The following is a 20,433-nucleotide window of genomic DNA, read 5'->3' as shown; positions in this document are numbered from 1 at the left end:
ACCTAACCTCTGTAGGTGCAGCAGATTGATTTTCAGAACACTTTAGGGAAAAGGAACATTGGGTGTCATAAAGATTCCCTCAGCTTCAGAGAGTGAACATTGGGTGTCATTAAGATTCCCCCAGCTTCAGAGAGCTATATTCATGCCCTAGATTTGCCACCATGAAGCTCAGCTCTATGTCATATTTCTGCTCTGTTCAAGACATATGACATTGCAAGTGACCTAAATCCTATGAACTGAATCTGTAGAGGAAGGAAACTAATAGCCAACTCTTCAGATTGTAATAAATAAGAAATGAGATCAATGGAAAAGTACTTTATAAATGGCATATCATACAAATATAAAAGATAATTGCAAGAAATAAGTTTTGAGGAAACACCTTGAACATAAATTTGAATTCTTCAGTCACAAGGAGCAAATTCTAGGATGGGAATACCCTTTCTCTAAATTATTATTCATTTTTATGATCCAAGACCTGGTTTACATTCCATAGACTCCAGAAATGTAATGTTTTCAGTTCTTCCTCTCAGACAGTGACTTTGGAAATATGATAAAATTTATCCATACTCAATATGGAATCTGATAGTTTCATAGAAATAGATCTAATTTTGGCCTCCCAAATCTTCCAATAAGAATACTGAACTACAGAAAAAAAGAAGAGTGATTTACAGTGAGACAAATAAAATACGTGGTATCATAACTAAGAATGGAGTCAGATAATTTGCTCCATTGTGTGTTTCCCAACTACTGACTTTCCTGGAGCTTTTAAAACACCATCTCTTTATCTTTCACAATTTGAGTTTGATGGTGTACAATGTAGAAACCACACAAGCTTTAGCCTCACTGTTTTGGTGGCTAAGGGGCAGTTCAGCTAGAGCTTGCTGATTTGCAGTTTGACATACCATCAATTTATTGGGAGATATTTTAACCACTGGAGAGGATTTCTTTTGCTTTTTTATTGGTGCATTGTAGTCATGTATCTTAATGGGATACAAAATAATGGAGGCATACATGCATACATCACCCAATTAGCCCTTACCAAGTTCCCTCCCCATTCCCTCCTTCTCCCTCCTTCTCATGTCTGTCTTAGTGATTGACATTGATATGATTTTTAAGTACATCATACGCATTAGAGAATTTCCCTCTTCCTCCCCTCCCATTTCCTCAGTAACTAAAAAGTGAATTTTTTCATAGATGTTGTGGCATTTTGCATTCTCACTGTATTATATTAGTTCGCTAGGTTGGTCATAACAAAGTACAACAGCCTGTATGATTTAACCAATAGAAATTAATTTTTTACAGTTCTGGTGGATGCTAAGGTTGATTTCTTCTGAGGCCGTCTTCTTGACATTTAGGTAGCAATTGTCTTCCTGTGGCATTATATCATCATTCTTTTCTGTCTCTGTATTAAAATAACCTCTTGGTCTCCATCAAAAATTGTTAGCTTAAATGACACCACTTCAGAACTCGTTCTCTGTTTACCCATGTAATAATCACCCCCAATCCCTTTATCATTCCTCATTTTTTCCTTCTCTTGGGAAGAAAATTGTTTTCATTTTGAAGATGTAACCGCAATTGCAATTCATCTCATGTGTATCTCATTGGCCTCCTGTCTACTGTATGCTTTTCATTGGATTAACAGCTATGCGAGGGCAGAGAATTTGTTTTGTCCATCAATGAACAACCCTAATATCTAGTGTGTCACCTGCTAAATATATGAGGGATGATCTCTAACAGCTATTATTACTGCTGAATTTGAAATCAACAAAAAGTTATAAAAATGCTTAAAATATTTAGTTGTCCAAATTTGTATACATAGTTTTAGGTCAAATGTTTTGAGTATTTCTTTTTTTAAAAGTTATGAAATGAATGCCTATAATCTCAGTACTTGGTAGGCTGGGACAGTGAGACTGCAGGTTCAAGGTCAGCCTTAGTGACTATGAAAACACTCAACATATTATCAAGACACTAACTGAAAAATAAAAAATAGTAAGAAATCAAGGGCTACAGGTTAGCTCAGAGATAGAATGTACCTAGGTTCAAGAAATAAGAAATAAAGAAAGAGAGAGAGAGAGAGAGAGAGAGAGAGAGAGAGAGATAGAGAGAGAGAGAGAGAGAGAGAGAGGAAGAGAGGAGAAAAATGTTACTGAGCAAAGACTTGCTAAAATAAAAATTCTACATTTATCAGCACTTAAAAAGACATAGAAAATGAATATTTATTTACTGGTAAGCTCAAAGTTTTGCTTTTCTTTTTGGAGGTGTGACAATAGGTATGGTAACCTAATGTGCCAATGTGAAGCCCTCTGCTTTGTATCAGCAGGTTTTTTTTTTAACAGTAATTCCCTGAGTTTGCCACCTAAGGATTCTTGATTTTGTGAAATTATAACTACACAGGGAGGTGATTTTCCTTCATAAACATATTAAATGATTCTTCCAAAATTAGATCACACACTTTCTAAACAGAAGATTCCAAACCAACTTTGATAGATGTTTTATTCCCAATTCGTTTCTCTTTCTTTTGCCCAAATCCTCAACCTTCTAGTTCTGTTTTATTTTCTACAAGTTTCAACCTTCAACTCTAAAATTAGCAATCTTCCTTTCTTTTTCCTTTTTTACCAAGTAAATTCTGACTATAACTTCATGTATTCATATCATATCCATGCAGAATTTAACTATAGCAGAAAGCATATGGAATTTGGGAACTTGGAGAATTAGTTTTATTATTATTTCAGAGCATTTGTGCAAGCAGACAGAAAAAATAAACACAGCTTTTGTAAGCAGTCACCACAGAAACAATTGCAGCTTTCGTTTATCTATTTTTATAGGTTCTATTTTCAGTTTATTCAAACATACATATATTTATTGCAGAACCTGGCTTTGCATTTATTTTCACAGGTGGCATAAATTTTCTCATTCTATCCTGCTGCTATTCACTGGAAGACAACAATGTGCTATTTATTGACTTAAATGGAAAATAATTAAAGTTGATTTTTCACTGTTCCTTCACAAATTAATGAATCACAGTGTACATAGCAGATAGTAGTCTCTCTCTCTCTCTCTCTCTCTCTCTCTCTCTCTCTCTCTCCTCTCCTCTTCTCTCTCTCTCTCTCTCTCTCTCTCTCTCTCTCTCTCTCTCTCTCTCAGAAATAAATATGTTCATGTGATAATATTAACTTTGAGGCGGCTCATGCAAGATCATTTTATGAAGCCAGAAAGAGCTCTAGCAATGATATGTTAGGAGGGAACACTAAGTGTTGGTCATTTTGTTGTTGTTTTTTTATCACATGGTAAGATAAAATGAGAATGATACGTTATTTGACTAATATGAGAAATATTTAACTTTGTATTATTTCAACTTCCCTTCTGCTCATAAACACCTAATTAAAAATACCTAAAAGGATGTTTTTACCTATGTGTTGATGTATTGGACCTATGTCCTCTTCAAAAAGCCACAAGGTCCCTGGTATGATTTGCAAGTCTTTTATTCATTTTTAATCAACCCTTGTGCAGGGTGAGAAAATGAGGTTCATTTCCATTTTTCTTCATATGGTTAACCAGTTTTACCAACAACATTTGCTGAAGAGGTTATCTTTTTTTTAGTATATGTTTTTTGTCCCTTTGTCAAAAATCAATTGGTTGTAAGTGTGTGGATTTGTTTCTGAGTCTTCTATTCTGCTCCATTGGTCTAGGTATCTGATTTTTGTGTCAATACCATGCTGTTTGTATGACTAGGGCTTTGTGGTATAGTTTGAAGTCAGGTATCCTGATGGCTCCTGCATGGTTCTTGTTGATGAGAACTACTTTGGCTATTCTGGGTTTTTATGTTGTTCCAAATGAATTTAAAGAAGGATTTTTCTATGTGTCAGAGGAATGACCTTGATAGTTTAATGGGTTTTGTGTTTAATCTGTAGATGTAGATCACTTATGGAAGACTGGCCAAATGGCCCAGTCATTTTCTCTTGCAAAGCTAATAGAAAGTAATGTCACACTTCCCTGTTCCATTCTTTGAATCTTTAAAGTGTAAAAGATTCAAGTATGGTTTTTTGATGGGCACAGTGACACACACCTGTGATTGTAACAACTCTAGAGTCTGAGGCAGAAGTACCACAATTTTGAGAACTGCTTCAGACTCTTAGTGAGGCACTGTCTCAAAATCAAAAGGGCTGAGGGGGTAGCTTAGTGTTGAAGCTCGCCTTTGTTCAATCTCTAGTACTAGGAGAGAAAAAGCACCATTTTTGGTTGTTGTTCTTTTGTGTTGGATTTGTTTTGCTTTAGCGGAGGAACAGGGTATTATTAAACACAGTGTTTGCACTAGATTCAAGTAATTATTCTATGGCCCATTATAGAACAGAACCGCTGCTACAAATACTTCCAAGTAATATTAAAAAAAATGTACTCCAAATAATTATTTTTAGAATAAACTACAATCTTTTTTTTTTTTTTTTTTAACGAGGGAGACCAAATTTTTATCTCAGCATCTCAGCAAGACTTACTACGTACATTCTCATTATGTAGCTCAGGTGCCTGAACTGCGTAGATCAAGAGTCCCTTCCCACTGGCCTGGAAGCCTTCAGCTGGCTGGGATGGGAAATGAGTGCTGGCAGTAGTTATTCTGGGAAATGATTAATTAAATACTTTTCCTGGCAGTTCCATTAATATCCACACAACATGGCAGAGATATTGACACAGTGAGAAAACACTGCTTTCAACAATAGGGCTTTGTTGACAAAACAGTGAAACGTCTAGACCATTAGCAACTATTCAGGAATCCATCTTCTCTATCAATCTCATTTAGCTTACCCATAACACATACACACACACACACACACACACACACACACACACACACACATACACTCAAAATGCACAGCAGCAAGGCAGAGGGAGTGGAATTATCATTAAATATAAATACAAGGTGGGTTAGAATTACACTAGACCAACATTCTTTTTTCTCTCTTCTTCCTTTCTCTCTGCCTCTCTGTTTCTCCACGTAGATCAACATATAAATTCAAGTTGTAGCAGTGGGTATACAATAGCATTCTCTAATGATCACTGACAGTATTATTTAATGTAATTACAGAATTATTTCACTTACTGATTATCTACTATATGCATGATACTCTATTAATAATCATCTCTTGTCCTCAAAGAATCCTTTGTTGTTCTTATTTGGCAGCAGAGCTTGCTAGAAATCACACACTTATTAATAGCAAAGTGGAATCTTAAGTTGGAATTTCTCTTATTCCCAAGCCTTTAGCATTTCCATACCTGTGTCATTCTTCTTTCTTGACCCCAGATAATTGTAGCCTCTCTTTCAGCACCTTCTCATGCCTGAGCATCTATGATTTTGCTATGATTCATGAAACATTGGCATTCTCCAGCAGTCTTGCTTATTTACCTCTCCTTTGCAAAGACATTGGCTTATTTGCAAAAACAGCAATTGCTTATGTACCTCTCCTTTGCAAAGACATGTGGCTTCTTGGTGGGTTTTGACTGATTAATTTACCTCCTTCTAATAGCACTTAGGTTATAAACTAGTTTATTACAAAGTGTATACTGACTTGACATAAATATTCACAAATTATATAAAAATAAAATTAGAAGCTTGGCATGGTGGCCCACACCTGTAATCCTAGCATTTAGGGGGCCAATACAAGATTATTTCAGGTTTGAAGCCAATCTCTGCAATTTAGCAAGATCCTTTACAAAATTAAAAAAAAATAAAATAAAAAAGGCCTGAGGGTATAGGTGAGATGAAGAATGTTCCTGGGTTCAAGCCTCAGTAAAATAATAATAATAATAATAATAATAATAATAATAATAATATAAAATTAATAAGGTACAAATAATGTTCAGCTTTTTTAGGCTTAAGTTAATGTGCTGATTTATGAAATATTCCATATCTCTTACCTTGATATCAAGAAGTATCTAGAAACACCATCAGTTATGATGTATAGCTCTTTCTCTTAGTCTGTTCAAAGATCACCGTATTCTTCCTTCTCTCCCCTTTTTTCAACTTCCTTATTTCCATCCTAACACTTGTATGGGAAAGTATATAACAGTCAACTGCTCAAAAATCTCTCTCTCTCTCTCTCTCTCTTTCTCTCTCTCTCGGTACTGGGGGTGGAACCCAGGCCTTTCTACCTCCAAGCTATACTCCCAGACCTATTTTTTAAATATTTTTTTTTGGAAACAGGGTCTCACTAAGTTCCTGAGAGCCTAAGTAGCTGAGGCTGGCTTCAAACTTGCACAATCCTCCTGTCTCAGCCTCCCAAGTGCGAAGATTACAAACGTGCGACACCACGCCTAGCTCAAAACTCTCCTAAGAATTAGAAAATTGTATTATGTTGGCATTATTAACAGTTAAAGGTATATACAGGATGCAGTGTGATTAATGGCAACTTGTACTGCTTTGAAAGTTCAGAAAAAATCCACTTAAAGAATGTAATTAGAGAACTGAGTTTTAAAATTGAATAATCAGGCAGACACTAGTTAAGTATTAACTTTATCATGTTTTGAGAAGAAAAAACAATATATTGAAAGTTTTAAAAATATACTTTTATTGGTATGTTGTAAGCATATGTTATTGAGATTTAGGGTGATAGAAACATACATGTACATAGTATCTGGTGCATTTCCCCCACAAAGCCCACTTACCCCTTTCCCCATCTCATTTGTAATAATGAAATTGATATTGATAATTTTGAGAGTATACATAAGACTGGACTGATTTCTTCATCAGGTCTCCTGCTCTGCACTCTATCTCTGTCCTCAAATCCCATTCCACTACTCTACTGGTTGCATTTATTTGAAGTCGTTTCTGTTTCCCAATTTCTCTCTAGTTTCTACATATAAGGTAAAGCACATGACCTTTCACTTACTGAGACTGGCTAATCTTACTTAGTATTATATTCTCTAGTTCTATTTTTTTCTACAGATGACATAGTGATTTTCTTCTTTATGGATGAGGAAAATTTTGTTGTGCATATATATCATAGTTTTACAATCCATTTATCAGATGACAGATACCTTGGCTGGTATCATAATTTGGCTATTTTGAATTGTATTGCTATAACCATGGATATACATGTGTTACTACAGTGTGTTGACTTCATTTCCTTTGGAAAGATACCCAGGAGTGGAAAAGCTGTGTCATATGGAGGTTCCATACCAGTTTTCCAAAGTACCTTCACAATGATAGCGATAGTGGCTGTACTAATTTTCAATGCCACAACAATGTATAAGGTTTTGTATTTTCCCAAAATTTTTGCTAGAATTTATTATTGTATGTATTCTCAGTGCTTTTCATTTTAATTGGAGTTAGATGTAATCTCTGTAGCAATCAGGTAAATAGAAATAAAAAAAAACATTGGAAAGTTTTCTTTTCATTTTTTTGAATATTATTTAAAAACCTGTGTAACAAGTTCCAGACTCAAGCACTACTATGTGATGTTTAACATTCTCTACAAGTTTTCTACAAATTGTTTTGTTTTGTTTTTTTCAGATCACACATTTGAAAAGATGGGCACAGATTAGGTGTAAAAAGGTATATTTTTAACCTGCCGAACCTCAAGCACAAGATTATAGTGTGACTATCAAGCCTGAAAATAAAGTCTAGGTTAGGTTAGAAAAAAAGCTCAAAGTGGATCGAGAATTATGATATATTCGCTAGGAATATTTGGCATCTAGAGACTTGGATTCAAATATTATTTTTATCATTCACTGGTTACGAGGTCTTAAGATACTGAGCTTCCCTGTACCTGTGTTTCTTCACTTATAAAACATTTATAAGCTAATCAGAAATACTAATATATGTGAGAAATTTATATATTATTTGGCACAAGTCTGAGCACCATACGTTTATTTAGTAGTTTCTATTCTTACTATAATAACTTTTATTACTATTGACTGTTTTTAATGTTCTCAACTCTGAGTTCATGTAAGAACTACTTTAGAGATTTAGTTACAAAAACAGATAGCTGTATTTCTTCCCATAAGAGACATGATAACAATACCTGAATAAGAAAGCTATATATTTCCATTTTAAAAAGTATAATAATAAAGTCCAGTGTGGCGGCTCACGCTTGTAATCCCAGCGCTTCGGAGGGAGAGACAGGAGGATCGTGCAGGTTTGAAGCCAGCCGCGTTAGCTTAAGAGACCCTGTTTCCATATAAAAAGTATAAAAATAGGTCTGGGAGTGTAGTTGGGAGGTAGAAGGGTTTCCAGGAACCCCAGTACCACAAAAAAAGTATAAATAAATATTTTTTATAGCGTTAAGATACCTCTACATTGGCAAGAATGACTCTGTCTTAAAAATCTCATAATGGGGAGGTTTTAAAGGAGCCTGTAGTCAATTTCCGACATATTTTCTGTGGCTATTAAAAATAATGAAACAGCATTATTCATTCCGTGTTCTCAGAATTCTTCCTCAAATTATTTTTTTTTCTAATTTGAAGTTTATTGATAAGAGGATAGATAACAGTTATAAATGTATAGCTATTATTTATTAACATTTCCAGTGTGCTAGAGCTATAGAAAATGTTTTGCATAGGTAAATTATTATTTTTTAGTGCAGCAAACCAGTACCTTGTTCTTCTTGGCTTCTGAGCAATGGATTAGAAAAATTAAAATTGAAGATGTCAGCTTACTTTTCTAAGATAACATAGCTCTTGAGTAGTAGAGGTAGGCCCAGACTTTTTAGGATTCTACTATACTGCCTTTTGGTATTATAAACTGATGTGATTACAGTCAAATCTAAAAACATTCTGTATGATACTTTGTGTGGCTATATTTGCTATAAATTTTTAAGTTCTGAACTACTATGGAAAAAATTAAAGTACCATCTATTTGAATAGTCTCAAAGTCCCATCCAATTGGAATATTAACTGTCAAAGTAGCACTACAACCAGTTTGCTTTCCTGGACCTAAAAAAATTGAGCCATTTCTTCCTAAAATATACCTATGTCTCTATAATCGGTGCCATATTAAATCCATCTTTTCAACATTCTTCCTTTTTTTCTCCAGGTGGTGTTCCATTCCACTGAGATGATTCTGTATGGTTTACAGATGTTATATCATTGTAACTAAAACCTAATTGACTTCCACAGTGAATATTAAGGGAGATTGGCAAATTGGACTAGTTAGTTATCCATTCCACAAGACATGAAATGGCTAAAGACCCCTGTGTAACAAGGAGAAACTCTTCTGAGTTTTTGCTTTATGGAGGAGAGGGGGTGAATCTTCAAGTGGCTGTTGACAAGTTTGTGGCAACCGTATGCAGCAAACAGGAGTGGAAATAAAAAGCCTTGTACGAAGTCATTAAACATCAAGCCTAATGAATTATTCATCTAATGGCTTCAAAGTTGGACTTGGAAAATGTAAATAAAATACACAGAGAACTTTCTCCTTTTTGGAAACGATTTTATAGTCATGAACTAAATGCAAGGAGCACTTAAAGTGTCTAACTGCATTGTATATTTTATGTAAATTAAGAATATTGAACAAATTCCCCATTTGGTACAAAAGAGAGAAAGAAAATATCTCTCTCCTGATGATCAATGCCTCTGAGAAAATGAATTATCTTTATTTTCTCCATTATCTTTTATTGCCATTTTATATACTCTATAAAATATCGACCTGCAAGGTATTCAAATGAAATGTGATGTAATTTTTCTGATTCACGAGCCTTTTTTCATACCCTTCAGGCATGACTGCAACCTTCTCTACCTCATTGAATACGCCTCCTAGTTTGATGCTGCCCTAATAGAAAGGGGCCTAGTGATAGGCAGAGCATATCATATTAAAATAAAAGTGTTCTAGCTAGGCATGGTGGTGCATGCTTATAATTCTAGCATTTGGGAGGCTGAGACAAGAGGATCTTGGTTCATAGACAGCCTCAGCTACTTAGGCCCTTTGCAACTTAGTGAGACCTGTTTCAAAATAAGGAATAAAAATTAGGGCTGAGGGTAGAGATTAAAGTAATGAGGACCCTAGGTCAAATCCACAGTACCGAAAAAATAAAATAGAAGTTTTTTTTAGAATTTGAGGAGATAGAAAGGAAATAGGAAGATAGGGAAAAGGCCTTGGTAGAAAAAAGTTAATTTCCTGAGTTTCCTGAGGGGTGACAAATGCCTGAAATTCCAAAGGGTCAGAGATAAGAAGGCCAGAGCTTCACAAAGCCATCCTGAGTTTCCTAATCAACAAACTCACCGAGCAAGTCTGGCATTCCTGAAAGGAGACCCTTCAAAGAACTTGCAAATGTCCTATGCAAATTCTCCTTGGAATCTCAAAGTCACCCTAACCACAAACGGACTTGCAAGCGGTCAGGCATGGGCCAGTCAGATGGCAAGAGTGGGGACTTCCCGCTCGGGACCCCCTCCCCTTTTGGGGAGCTGTTCTCTCTCTCTCGCAGGTCAGGTCGTGTTGGCCCTGAGAGAAGGCAGAGTGCATCTGAGGGCATGTGGCTCGGGTGACTCTCGAGTAGTGACCTGAAGGCCTCTGCTGGACATCATGGCTGACCAGGCCCCTAGGGGTGACCTGTACCTTTTTTCTGGCAGATCGCGTGGACTCTGGGAGAAAGTAGTTTGCAACTGATGGGCACTTGGCTCGGGCGACACTCAGGTAGTGACCCTGAAGGCAGCTACTGGACCCCGGAGTTCCGACCGCCCCTATGGGGTGTTCGGCCACTTTTCTCTATTCCCTTCTGGTAGATCGTGCGGACTCCGGAAGAAAGCAGCCTGCACCTGAAGGCAATTCGGCTTGGGCTACTCTCAAGTATTGTCCTGAAGGCAGCTGCTGGACCCAGAGTTCCAGCCCCTTTGGGGGTGTTCAGCCACCCTTGCCCCATTCCCTGCTGCTTCCAATAAACCTTTTACTCCCCTTAAAAAAAAAAAAAAGAATTTGAAGCTTTGTGTTCAAATTTTGATTATGTATTCAATTGCATGATTTGGAGCATGCTAATTAGTATGGCTAACTCAAAGCCTTATACAGATAGAGAGAAATAGAATACACATCAACCAAGGGTGTGGCTGAGTCACAGTGTTAGTTAATCAAACTTGTTCTTCGAAAATTTTTTCAATGTCTGGCTCCACACTACCCTCCTTAAATTAACAATAACAGTTTTCACTCAAAACTTAATATTTATCAGACACGTATTTTTGAGAATTATTTAAAGCAAGAGTCCGAAGAAATTGCTCTTCTGGGATTGACACATAGAACGCAGCATTCCAAAACCTGCATGGAAAGTGATCCCATTCCCAGAGACCATGTTGAATGTCAAGTCTTCAATGAAGCTATCCTGGTCTGGCAAAGGAGAACAATACAGTGGAGTGCATAATAGAACTTCCATGAGCAGTAACAAAATGAAAAGAGTACAGAAATATGTGTACATTTTTAAACACAGACATATCTAATTACAAGTGTTTTAACTCATGTCCCTGTGTGATAAAATTTTTGAGTGGCAAACTAACCAAATAAGTGTGGTTAGAAAAGGTAAGTGTCTGGGAATTGGCCTTGGGGGTTGTGCTTTTGTCTTTGAATACTGTTGCTTATTGGCACATTCTTGCTTCTGGTCTCCATGATGTGAGAGCAGTACTTTGATCTCTCCCTGTCTTCATCTGCTTCCTTCTGCCATGTCTGGTGATCCAGAGACCCTGGCCTTACATGGGTTGAACCCAATATCTCAAAAAAGAAAGAAAGAAAGAAAAGAAAGAAAGAAAGAAAGAAAGAAAGAAAGAAAGAAAGAAAGAAAGAAAGAAAGAACCTGCGAGCAAATAAATCTTCCTTCTTTTGAGTTGTGTGCTTAGTTGTTTTGGATTATAGCAGCTAGAATGTTGATCAAGACACTAATCCAGGACACATTTTCCCTAATTCTGTCAATTTAGTAAAATTAGATCAATTAGGTCAAATGGAGTAAAGGTGGGTATGCAAACTCCTGCTGAACTATATTCACACCATAAAAGATCTGTTGGTTCAGCAAATATCCCACATACTGGAGTATGGCATCTATATCCTACAGGGACTTGGAACTGAGCTGGTGCTTTGGCTGATTGTTTAATGGGCCGTTTCTCTGTTCTTTGAGGTTGTCTACTTTTATATAATGAGACATTAAAATCAGTGGGTTGTAATCACAGGTCTACTGTGCATTTGTGGCCACAAAATTGGCCCCTGGCCTGTGAAGATATTGTATAGAACATCATGTAAACCCATCAGGAATTCTGCCAGTGTTTGGACAGTGATGCCTCAGTAGGCACTGCAGTCAGGATGCATCACTGTATCCTTTAGAATAGATTGCTAGTACTTTAACTTGATATCAAGTGGCTGTTGGTCAAGAAGCTAACCTAATATAAAATGGCTATATAATCCCAGTACTTGGGAGACTGATACAGGAGGATCACAGGTTTGTGCCCAGCCTAAGCAACTTGTAAAGCCCTTTGCAACATAGTGAAACCCTGTTTCAAAATAATAATAATAAAAATATGCCTGAAAGTGTAGCTCAAAGGTAGAATGTCTCTGGATTCAATACCCAGTACCACATACACACACACACAAAGTAATATCAAATGGCTTCTGGTCCATCTGAGGGTACCTCTTTGAGAGCTGAGTTGTTTTCTGTGGCTTGAAAATTAGGCATTGATAGCTCAGAGTATCTAGGTCATACTTGTTGGGAATGAGTCCATGTTATTTAGCTTAAAATTTAGCCTTTATCATGGTCAGAATAACCATACCATTCCTGGGCCAATACATAAACATTGATGTGACTGAAGAAAAATTCTAGCCAGTGTCTACAGGCTCAGCTGTACATTTATTATCTGAGTTCCTTCTTTCCACTAGATGTTCTTTAGTGGACATTAATGTAACACATAGAGCCTGACTTTAATTAAGTCACATGCTCCTTCGTCTGTTCTTCCTTCCTTCCTTTCTTCTTTTCTTCCTTCTTTTGGTGGTGACAAGGAGGCATACTAGGGATTGAACCCAGAGGCCTTCTATCTCTGAGCTATACTTCCAGCCTTATTTTATTTTATGTCATTGAAACTGGATCTCACTAAGTTTCCACATTCAGTTTTTAACCTATGATCTTCCTTTCTCAACTTTCCAAGTATTGTGATTAATGATATGCCCCACCAAACCTGGCTTCAAGCCACATCTTTCTCTCCTAGAGTCACTTCTTTCAGTCTTTCAGTCATTCTCCTTTTGTGTTTTACTAATGGGCAATCACTCACTTGGGGCTCCTTGTGTAGCTTCACTTGAGGACATTTGCTTCTTATACAAAGCCAATGAGCTAGACATGGAGGCACATGTTTGTAATTTCAGTACTTTGGAGGATGAGATAAGAGGATCACAGGTTCAAGGCCATCTTCAACAACTTATCAAGGCCCTGTTTATTTATTTATTTATTTATTTATTTATTTATTTATTTATTTATTTATTTATTATGGTACTGGGGGTGGAACCCTGAGGCTTTCTACCTCCGGGCTATACTTCCAGACCTATTTTATATTTTATTTGAAAACAGGGTCTCACTAAGTTTCTGAGAGCCTCACTAAGTAGCTGAGGCTGACTTCGAACCTGTACAATCCTCCTGCCCAGGCTCCCAAGTGTGGGGATTACGAGCCTGCATCATCATGACCAGTTAAAGACCCTGTTTCAAAATTAAAAAAAAGCCCGGTGTGGTGGTGTACGCTTTTAATCCCCACGCTAGGGAGGCGGAGACAGGAGGATTGCTCTGGTTCGAAGCCAGCCACACTGGATTAAGAGACCCTGTTTCCAAATAAAACTATAAAAATAGGTCTGGGAGTGTAGCCCGGAGGTAGAAGGGCTTCCAGGAACCCCAGTTCCACCAAATAAATCAATCAATTAATTAATTAATTAATTAAAATAAAATAATTTTAGAACTGGGTATGTGAGGTAGGATGCCTCTTGGTTCAACCCCAAGTAACAAAAAGAAAGCAAGAAAGCAAGAAAGCAAGCATGAAGGAAAACGACTAGGTCAACAGCATTAACTCCCTGCACTGGAGAGTTTGCATCACAGTCCTTTGCAAGCATGCCTGTGTGGTCCTTGGTAGGTAGCAATAATTATGGGGATTGCACAGGTTTATTACACTTACACATTTGTGAGCCAAGTTTAAGATATATTTATTTTCTTTCAGGTGGCCATAAAGACAAATACACAGTAAACACCAAATAGAGGTATTTGTTGAGGGATCCTGTAAGTTGAAGCATTGGTGAGACATAGGTGTTGTGAGACTCTGGGCTGTAAACACATGACTTGTTCCTGTGCCCTCTGAGCCAGCTTGACCTCATCCAGATTATAGCATTTCCACTGCCTGCCTAGATGGTTGCTACTGTACCTGCTTGATTTTTGACAAGAATGAAAGGGAACTAGGTCTATATGGATACGTGATGTCATCCATGAGCAGCCTCTCTTAGTTCCTAAATGAGTGCAGCAGCTAGGGAAAAGCTGCTCTCTTGAATCTGACTAGTTCTCAGCTGTAGCAGGCGAAGATTTTCTCCAAGCCCTGAGACCTCAACTGGAGATGTCCAGAAATTCCTTTCCAGCCTGCGTGATTCTCACATTATTGCGCATTTCAGGTCTCTAGTGACACAGCTCCTTCCAACATCCGGACATGCTGGAGAGCTTTTTCTTCCTCCAGGCCTGACATAAAAATCAACGAAATTCTGGTTTGTGCTGTCCTGAGTGTTGGGTGAGTTTATGCTGAATTCCTGTGCTTTGGTGTCAGAAAGACCCTGAGGCAAGAGACAAGAGGAAGGAAGTGAAGATCCCAGGGAAGACTTCTGAGCTTACCTAGTAAGAGTGATTAGTGGTGGCTAAGTAGGGTAAGGCAAGGAAGTTGAAAGTGGTATTACAATGTGTTATTGAATACATACCTTTATTTATTTTAGGTAATTACTTTTATTTAAAATTAACATTCTCCAAGCATGGGAAGGAGGGATGGGGAGGGTGTGGGGTGGGGATCCGGTATGGGCTAATTGGATGATGTGTACATGCATGTTTACACAAGTCTTTTATCCCATTAAGATGTATGACTACAGTGCACCAATAAAAAATTATAAAAATTAAAAAAATGAAAGAAAATAAATTAACATATTTTCAACTGTTCATTGTTAAAATGGCATTTTTACACTTTTTTACATTATTTTTAAGAGACAAAAAACAAAAATGTTGATAGTTGTATATCAATTATTTTCTCACCTCTCTTTCTCACACTCTCTCTGTTCAAAGACCTACACAAAAAATACACATACCTATCAGTTATCTACATATCTGTAATATCTACCTCATACATATACACACAAACACATATTACATATACTACGTTTGAAATTTAAATCTCTTACTTTTTATTGATTAGATATTTTGGGCTATGTTAAATTTTCTGTTTTACATTCCCTTCTGTATAAAACATGAATAATAAAACTCATATGGGTGCTTTACTACAAAAAAATAGCTTGGAATATACACAGGCAAAAAAGTACATAGAAAAGTTTTGGGAAATTTGTGAGTCTATGAACTAAACAAAAACTACATGTGCATCCATGTACAAATACATATTACCTTTAAAAATTAAGCCTAAATTTTAATGCAAATAATAGATAATACTCAGGTTTAATGTACTTCCTCCCTATTTTATATTTTCTCATTTACTTATTTTCTACAACTTCCTAATAGATTTCTATTGGATGCAAGGAGCTCTAAATGACCTGCCATCCCTATTAATGTTTTCCTACATATTAAGTCTGAGTCTTCACATTATTTATTTGTTTGCTCATTGCTTCCAGCTACATATATTACAAATGAAAAAGTTGAAGTTTTAAAAAATATGATAAATTTCCAATAGAAGGAAAAGAAATTCTGTGTTTTATTTTTAGAAGACGGTAATCCTAGGGACCGTATGAATGATAAATGTTTAAAAGGTATCATTTCCTTGTCTCTGGATGTAAAATACCTTAGGAAGGCAAAGTTGATTCAAAACTTTTAAAATTCCAGAGCAGTTACAGTTTGCAAAATGATCTTTCAGCTATTCCATATCAACCCAATAATCAGACTTTCAGGAATAGGTTTCATAGGTTAGTCTTCGAAGAAACATTGTATATTGCAGATGAAAAATGTATTTTGCAGCACAATCAAAATGATAATTTTTTCAATATGCTTCTTGAAGCTGCCTGTGCCACAGAAGACAATAGTTTATATAAATCGTATTGTGCCAAACCTATATTTGTCAAGAACAAAGACAGAATTCATTCTGCTGGGTACCTATAACCTTTGTTCTCATGATATTCCTATATTCCCAAGTGTTTTTTGAATTGAAATGAAGGATTCAGATCTCTGAAATGGAATTATAGCATATTAATTTAAATAACTTAATACAGTGATAGAGTGTGCCATGGTAAATTTTTTATTTTTTATTTTTTATTTTTTATTTTTTAGTGGTACTGGGGGTGGAGCCCAGAGGCTTTCTACCTCCGGGCTATACTCCCAGACCTATTTTATATTTTATTTGGAAACAGGGTCTCACTAAGTTGCTGAGAGCCTCACTCAGTAGCTGAGGCTGGCTTCAAACTTGCGCGATCCTCCTGTCTCAGCCTCCCAAGCGCGGGGAATTCAAGCGTGTGCCACCACTCCCGGCTCATGGTAAATTAAAAAAAAAAAATACATACTTGAGTAGAATAAAGAAACTCTAAGCACTCATTTTAATTTCCTGTTAAAGCCACATATAAATTAGAATCACGTTTCTCAAGATGCGGGGCTGGGATGGAGCTCAGTGGTAGAGTGCTTGTCTTATAGATGCAATACCCTAGGTTTGATCCCCATTATCTAAAAAGAAAAGACAAGAACTCCCAATATGTTATAGTCTTTGACAAGGTATTTCAATAAGGGGCTCAGTTTCCTTCTTGTTAACACGGTCTCATTACACCTCCTCAGACAGTTTTCATGAGGCTTGTATCAGATAACATTCTCACTTCCATAATCCAAAACAATGGATCACGCAACATAGTGGAAGGTAGCTTTGTTTGCTCAGTTTCTAGAGGTGTCAGAAGTTCAGTCTATGTCAAGCCAGGCCTGTGGAGCTTAGGGCATGGAGACAGAAAGCACAGAGATGGAGATAGCAAGGGCTCTGCTCTCACATCATGGAGTCAGGAAGCAAGAGAGCAAGGGAGGAGGAACCATATATAATCCCCATGGCTGCACCCCCCAGTGATAAGGCTCCTCCAGCCAACCCTTCCTGCCTAGGTTGCCATTCAGTAGATCCATTGCAATGAATTTATCCTTTAATGAGAGCACAGTGCTCATGACTTAATTATACCAACTCTGAACATTAATGTATGAGTTCTTCAGAGGACTTCAAAACCTAACCATAATACAATATATGAAACAGTTAGAACAGGCACTCATAGGTAAAGATCTATAACTGGCTATTACTATTATTAATGATGTTGCTAGTTGTCAGAATGGGACTAATTCTTTTCAACCTTTCTTTTTTACAAACAAGTTTGCCAGGATTTATCATTGTAGCTAAAATTGGTCACTAGAGACGTTGCTGAAGATGTGCTTACAGAGAGCACAATCAAGATGATGAATCAACTAGATACTATGATAGAGAGCGGGTGGGGTTCAGAGTGTAGCCTGGACAAAAGATGTGATTAAAATGAACAAAGGCTTAAAATGTCATTATGTGGGAAGGGCAGGAAATTCAAATTCTGCAATTCCAGATGGCATAATGCGGACCTAAAAATATAGAGAGTAAAATGTCTCCGTGGCTAAGAAGGACTTTGCAAAGGCAGCTGTCTCCTAGTGCAGGCCATACAAGGAGCAGATTCAATCCTTCCGTTGTGTGTTTCACTCAGGTCTTGAGTAACTTTTGCCTGGAGAAAATGGATCTACTACAACCAGTTGATGACAAGGAAGCTGAGATAATATTTCATTTCTCCCCATCAGCATACCCTCTCAATGTCTACTGTACGAAAGAGAATAAAATATTTTTTATCTGGAATTATGTTCAATTTCTTTTTGGTAGATGTCAAGAACAATAATTCTACACCTCAGAAGGCTTGGCTAATCATTCGGTCACTCACCACCGTTTATTCTACTCTCTGGCTTGAGTTAGATGCACAAAGATGACTCAGATATTGTACTTGATGCTGAGCACAGTCAGGAGGAAAAGACAGAGTTGTAAACTCATAATTCCAATATAAAAAAATGTTATCAGAGGTGTGTACAAAGTGCCGTGTGATCTAGAAAAAAAACAAAAACAAAAAAACAAAAACAGCACTGGCCATAAAAGCTGGGGATTAATTCAGGCAGTATGCTGAAGAGACAGTGTTCTGTATACAGTATGCTAAATAATGCGCAATTCTTCTAGAATGGCCACAGTGGCATGCATTGCAAAGTGGATTTGCTGAGAAACACTATGAAAATATGAAAAAAAGAAAAAGAAAAAAGAACCGAAGTGCTCCTGCTGCAATGGACAGCACCACGAGGCTATATGGAGAAATACAACAAATTATACTACAAAGCAAGTTGGGCCCCTGACTGAAAAAGTTTTAAAAGCCAAAACAAATAGTTTAGAATACACTACATGCTTTGAGAACTTGGCATTTTACCCTGGAACGTGTCCATACATCAGCGCTACCAGGAACAAAAGGCTGGGGAAATCATTTGAAGCAAGTTAATATAGAACGGCTAGCAGGTGATGTGATGGTGGTCCTGACAGCACATAAGGAAACAGTAGAGGATGAAATTCCTGATCAGTATCCCCTGTTTGCTAAAAGGTTAAATTCCAAGATTCATGGGGGTGAAGAATAAAATTGTGATGAGAAGGAATCAGAGTAAGATATGGTTTTGTTGCTGTCTTACTGTGATCTCTTGGATTGTAGGTGAATCTTTTGACTCTGTTCCCTGACAAAGGATGCTATTACTTAATAAACTTTGACTATTTATCATCTGTGCCCTGATTTTAAGAGATCAATGTAAAAGACATTTTAAAGTTCATAACTTAAAATCATACGGCATTTTGATCTTTTTTTTAACCATGCGTAACTTAGCCCCTTCTAGTAGATTCATTAAATCTTTTTTGTTGTTGTTTTGTTTTTAAAGGATATATTTTTATTTTCTCTCTAACCCTTTCTAAATGACTGTTAAAAAGTGTATTTCTTGACTCTAATTAATAAACTGCAACTATTCAATTAATGGAATATATTTAAAAACAAAAACTTGGACCATTTTCAAAGCAGAAGCCCGTTGTACACAATTTCAGCCTCCTCCAGGAATTAGCAACTGATGTGCTGACATAGTACATGCATATTTACTTTTGTTATCCCCAAAATGCATTGTTACCATGGTAACTCATGTAGTGCCGCTGCTACCAAGAAACAGAAGTTCTGGGTGGCTATAAAGAAAAGAGGGAAGAAACAAAGAAAAATAAATGGGAAATTACTATAAATACAAAGCCACATTTATGTACCACCATGCAACTACTGAAAATTACTTAAAAAACATCTTGAGATGGAAAGAACACTATCCAGGAAGTGTTTTAACTCAACATGCTGTTTCTAATTGTCCCTTTATAGGGTAGCAACATGGCAAAGGAATTTATTGGTTGTCTTACAAATAGTTCTCTCTCTCTCTCTCTCTCTCTCTCTCTCTCTCTCTCTCTCTCTCTCTCTCTCTCTCTCTATATATATATATATATATATATATATATATATATATATATATTGCTCTATGAGAGAAGAAACCTTGAATATTTTGTTTAATATTGTATGGTCAGAACTTGGTACATTGTCCACAAAATAAGCAAGAGTTCATGAATGAAAGTAAGTTTATAATAATGCCAAAACACCAAATGGTAGAAGGAGACTGTTGAAAGAAAAAAAATATCTTTCTATTTTATTTTTGGTGGTACTGGAGATTAAACCCAGGGGAATTCTAACTCCAAGCTATATTCTCAACTCTATTTTTATTTATTTTTTATTCTTAAACAGGACCTAAGTTGAGGAGGTCCTTACAAGTTGGTGAGACTGGTCATGAACCTGTGATCCTCCTGTCTCTGCTTCCCAGGTACTGGAATTACAAGCATTCACCACCACACCCAGCTAACTCTTCCTAATTTTTGATGTACATTAAGGATAATATCGGAAGGTAATAAAATAAAAAATGTGACCTCTGTCATAAATGTGTGTGTGTGTGTGTGTGTGTGTGTGTGTGTATGTGTATGTGTAGTTACTGGGAATGGATCACAGGGCCATTTCAAGTTATGACCCCAGCCCTATTTTGTGTTTTTATTTTGAAATAGTCTCACTAAGTTGCTGAGGACCTATGTTGCTGAAGCTGGCCTCAAAACAGGAACCCTCCCATCTTAGACTCGCATGTACTGGGATTACAGGCATGTGCCCTAGTTAAATTGGGAAACCTT

This window comes from Muscardinus avellanarius, assembly GCF_963383645.1.
Source record: "Muscardinus avellanarius genome assembly, chromosome: 10".
In the NCBI taxonomy this organism is placed as follows: Eukaryota; Metazoa; Chordata; class Mammalia; order Rodentia; family Gliridae; genus Muscardinus; species Muscardinus avellanarius.
This window is presented reverse-complemented; position numbering follows the sequence as displayed.